We start from the raw sequence: 5,490 nt of genomic DNA, 5'->3' as shown, positions 1-5,490 counted from the left end.
ACCAAGGAAGTGTGGACGGAGTCTTAATCCCGGTTGGCAACAAGGTTAAGATCTCTTATCGGTAAAGCAACACACCTCTTCAGAATGTATCAAATCGTGACATGTCACTCACTGTTCCGGGTTATGGAACTGCGAACGCGGCCGAAAAGGAACTCCATGAAGTTCTAGACACCCAGTGAAGGCTGACGGACATAGTTCTTCAGAATAAAAGCAACCTTTTGAAGAAATGATTACAAAAACCTGCATTACCTTGGACTTTCTGGTCCATGGTTGTAGCTAGTGCATTGAACACCTCTTTCCTATAATGAACTTGTTGAGTACGCTCGTACTCATCCCTCTTTAAATCCCCTGCTTAGATATGGAAGCATCGGAGGAGGATCTATAGTGCAACTCGAAGGCCGAGGAGTCAACAACTACTTCAAGGGACAGGACCCTGTCAGAAGAGTCAAGCACCACATCCACCAAGGAGAAAACCTAGATTAGAAGTAGAAGGGAACTAGCTCCCTAAATCTTGCTCCTATTTAGCTAGAATCCAGTCATAGCCTCTATAGCTAGTCAAATTCTCCATATATAGAGTTAGTGATAAGATTAGACTACGAGTCATTCTCCTAGAGTTTATTTGCAGTTTTACCTCATTGTAAAGTAGGAGGCTGTGTTGATCTTATGTAAAGAGTCTTGGTGTAATTCTATAGACATGCCTTGGACCCGCATATGTTTTTGTTGTACCACTCTGAGGGATGTAATACTAGTGGAACGGTGTTTCATTGATGTTATGTCAACGACTTGCATACTACACCATATAGTGGTATGCTGGGTCACCAAAGCCTGGGAGAAATTAAATGGGTAGTGAGAGTAAAAAATGAGTTTAACGTTGCATTACATACTGACTTAAGCCAACAAATGTATAAATTTATTTTTAACGTAGCATGAACCCAAATTGTGACGGGAAAGACAATTATGTGATATCAATTAACATAGCGCTCAAGTACTTTATGACGTCATTTACACCAAGCTAATTATTTGCGCCCGCGGATACATCGCCCAAGTTAAGTACCTCCTTAGATGATCACATGGCTTGAGCACATAAACAAAAGAAGCCTACGCATGGCTATAAAACATAGCTTCGGGGGCTACTTTCATCGGGAATGCTCGTCGCGCACATTATAAGAAAAGTTGCCATGGCCGACGAAGTGAAAGTTGCGCCATGGTTATCGATGCACCATGCCCGATGATTGTTGTCTCCGTGGTGCATGTCAAAACTTTTTTTTCTCGTTTTTGAGGCCATCTAGCAAAACGTGGAAAACGTCGCGTATGGTGGCCCGGGACGTGGTGCATGATGAATTTTTGGGTGCGTCGGCTGAGTCAACGCAAATCCGCACCGCCTAGGGATGTAAGGCCTAGATGGCAGCCTATCTAGCATTGTTTTTCTCTCGATCGTGCTATCTTGTTTAACGCTCTCCGATCGAGCCGTATACGAAGCAGGATCATGGGTCCCGCATGTCATCCTCTATAAACGAAAATTCTTTCTTTTCTTGGATTTTTTGACCCCCTGATTTCTGGCTACTTCCTTTTTCTTTTGATCACGTGCCGCCTTGAAAACGTTAAGACCGGTGCTGCATAATGGGACCCGCATGTCATCCTCTATGTACAATCAAGTTTCTTTCCTTGGAGTTATTTTTGGCACCTGATATTTGGTCACTTGCCTTTTTATTTCGATCACGTGCAACCTTTGAAATGTTGAGACCGCTGCTGTAAAATGGGACCCGCATGTCATCCTCTATGTGCAATCAAGTTTCTTTTCTTGTATTTTTTTGACCCCTTGATTTCTGGCTACTTCCTTTTTCTTTCGATCTCATGTCGTCTTTGGAAATGTTGAGATCGCTGCTGCAAAATGGAACCCGCATGTCATCCTCTATGTACAATCAAGTTTATTTTCTTGGAGTTATTTTTGGCACCTGATATTTGTTCACTTGTCTTTTTCTTTCGATCTCATGCCGCCTTTGAAACGTTGAGACCGCTGCTGCAAAATGGGACCCACATGTCATCCTCTATGTATAATCAAGTTTCTTTTCTTGGATTTATTTTGGCTCCTGATATTTGGTCACTTGCCTTTTTCTTTCGATCTCATGCCGATTTTGAAACGTTGAGACCTCTACTGCAAAATGGGACCCGCATGTCATCCTCTATGTACAATCGTTTCTTTTCTTGGAGTTATTTTTGGCACCTGATATTTGGTCACTCGCCTTTTCTTTCGATCCCGTGCCACCTCTGAAGCATTGAGACCGCTGCTGCAAAATGGGACCCGCATGTCAATCTCTATGTACAATAAAAGTTTCTTTTCTTGGATTAATTTTGGCTCCTGATATTTGGTCACTTGCCTTTTTCTTTCGATCCCGTGCCACCTTTGAAATGTTGAGGCCGCTGCTGCAAAATGGGACCCGCATGTCATCCTCTATGTACAATCAAGTTTCTTTTCTTGGAGTTATTTCTGGCACCTGATATTTGGTCACTTGCCTTTTCTTTCGGTCAAACGCCGCCTTTGAAAACGTTGAGACCACTGCTACAAAATGGGACCCGCATGTCATCCTCTATGTACAATCAACTTTCTTTTCTTCGAGTTATTTTTGGCACTTGATATTTGATAACTTGCCTTTTCTTTCGATCATGTGTCGCCTCTGAAACGTTGAGACCGCTGCTGCAAAATGGGACCCGCATGTTATCCTCTATGTACAATCAAAGTTTCTTTTCTTGGATTAATTTTGGCTCCTGATTTCTGGCTACTTCCTTTTTCTTCTGATCCCGTGCCGCCTTGGAAACATTGAGACCGCTGCTGCAAAATGGGACCCGCATGCCATCCTCTATGTATAATCAAGTTTATTTTCTTGGAGTTATTTTTGGCACCTGATATTTAGTCACTTGCCTTTTTTCTTTCGATCTCATGCCGCCTTTGAAACGTTGAGACCGTTGCTGCAAAATGGGACCCGCATGTCATCCTCTATGTACAATCAAGTTTCTTTTCTTGGATTAATTTTGGCTCCTGATATTTGGTCACTTGCCTTTTTCTTTCGATCTCATGCCGCCTTTGAAACGTTGAGACCGTTGTTGCAAAATGGGACCCGCATGTCATCCTCTATGTACAATCAAGTTTCTTTTCTTGGAGTTATTTTTAGCACCTGATATTTGGTCACTTGCCTTTTCTTTCGATCTCGTGCCGCCTCTAAAACGTTGAGACCGCTGCTGCAAAATAGGACCCGCATGTCATCCTCTATGTACAATCGAGTTTCTTTTCTTGGAGTTATTTTTGACACTTGATATTTGGTCACTTGCCTTTTTCTTTCGATCCCGGGCCTCCTCTGAAACGTTGATACCGCTCCTGCAAAATGGGACCCGCATGTTATCCTCTATGTACAATCAAGTTTCTTTTCTTGGATTATTTTTGGCACCTGATATTGAGTCACTTGCCTTTTTCTCTCGATCCCGTGGCACCTTTCAAACGTTGACACCGCTACTGCAAAATTGGACCCCGCATGTCATCCTCTATGTACAATAAAGTTTCTTTTCTTGGATTAATTTTGGCTCCTGATATTTGGCCACTTGCCTTTTTCTTTCGATCTCATGCCACCTTTCAAACGTTGAGACCCCTGCTGCAAAATGGGACCTGCAAGTCATCCTCTATGTACAAAAAATAAAGTTTTTTTCTTGGATTATTTTTGGCATATGATATTTGGTCACTTGCTTTTTTCTTTCGATCTCATACCGCTTTTAAAACATTGAGGAAGCTGTTGGCTCATGGGTACCACATGTCATCCTCTATGTACAATAAAAGTTCCCTTTGTTGGAGTTATATTTTAAAACTCTATCGCTCTAAGGTCTTCAAGTTGATAGAATAAATCATGAAACTTTTCAGAATTTTAATAATTTAAAATCTCCTTTTTGATTTTGTTTCAAAATATAGCGCTCCATGCAGGTATGGAGTATTCAAAAAATTCACACAGGGTATGGTAGTTTCAAAAATTGCAACCCCCAATAATACAAAAGAAATACTTTAAAAACAACTTGTACGTAGAATCTCCCTTTTTTTCTTGTGAATTATAGGATCCGTGTTGCATTAGAAAAGGGGCCGAAAGTGAATGAGTAGCCCGTTTGTAGTTATTGGGCATTATCGTCCGAGTAAGTAGGCCCACATCAATTACCATGTAGGCGGCAACCCAAAAGGGGAAATTTTGGCCCAAGCGGGGAAATTTGTACTTTTTTTGACCCCCTTATTTTTGGTCACTTGCCTTTTTTCTTTCAATCTCATGCCGTCTTTGAAACGTTGAGACCGCTGCTGCAAAATAAGACCCGCATGTCATCCTGTATGTACAATCAAGTTTCTTTTCTTGGATTTTTTTGACCCCCTGATTTCTGGCTACTTCCTTTTTTCTTTTGACCCCGTGCCGCCTTTGGAAACGTTGCGACCATTGCTGCAAAATGGGACCCGTATGTCATCCTCTATGTACAATCAAGTTTTTTTTTCTTGGATTTATTTTTGGCACCTGATATTTGGTCACTTGCCTTTTTCTTTCGATCCCGTGCCACCTCTGAAACGTTGATACCGCTACTGCAAAATGGGACCCACATGTCATCCTCTATTTACAATCAAGTTTCTTTTCTTGGATTATTTTTGGCACCTGATATTTGGTCACTGCTTTTTCTTTCGATCCCGTGCCACTTTTAAAACGTTGAGACCGCTACTGTAAAATGGGACCTGCATGTTGATACGTCTCAAACGTATCTATAATTTCTTATGTTCCATGCTACTTTTATGATGATACACACATGTTTTATACACACTTTATGTCCTTATTATGCATTTTCCGGAACTAACCTATTGACGAGATGCCGAAGTGCCAGTTCCTATTTTCTGCTGTTTTTGGTTTCAGAAATCCTAGTAAGGAAATATTCTCGGAATTGGACGAAATCAACGCCCAGCATCTTATAATTCCACGAAGCTTCCAGAACACCGGAGAGGGGCCAGAGGAGAGCCACGGGGCCACCAGACAGTAGGGCGGCGCGGCCCAAGGGGGGGCGCGCCCCCCTATTGTGTGGCACCCCCGTAACCCTTCCGACTCCGCCTCTTCGCCTATTTAAAGGTCCCTGACCTAAATCTTCGATACGAAAAAACCACGGTACGAGAAACCTTCCAGAGCCGCCGCCATCGCGAAGCCAAGATCTGGGGGACAGGAGTCTCTGTACCGGCACGCTGCCAGGACGGGGAAGTGCCCCCGGAAGGCATCTCCATTGACACCACCGCCATCTTCATCACCACTGCTGTCTCCCATGAGGAGGGAGTAGTTCTCCATCGAGGCTAAGGGTTGTACCGGTAGCTATGTGGTTAATCTCTCTCCTATGTACTTCAATACAATGATCTCATGAGCTGCCTTACATGATTGAGATCCATATGATGAGCTTGTAATCTAGATGTCGTTATGCTATTCAAGTGGATTTTAC

This window comes from Lolium rigidum, chromosome 6 (assembly GCF_022539505.1).
Source record: "Lolium rigidum isolate FL_2022 chromosome 6, APGP_CSIRO_Lrig_0.1, whole genome shotgun sequence".
Classification (NCBI taxonomy): Eukaryota; Viridiplantae; Streptophyta; class Magnoliopsida; order Poales; family Poaceae; genus Lolium; species Lolium rigidum.
This window is presented reverse-complemented; position numbering follows the sequence as displayed.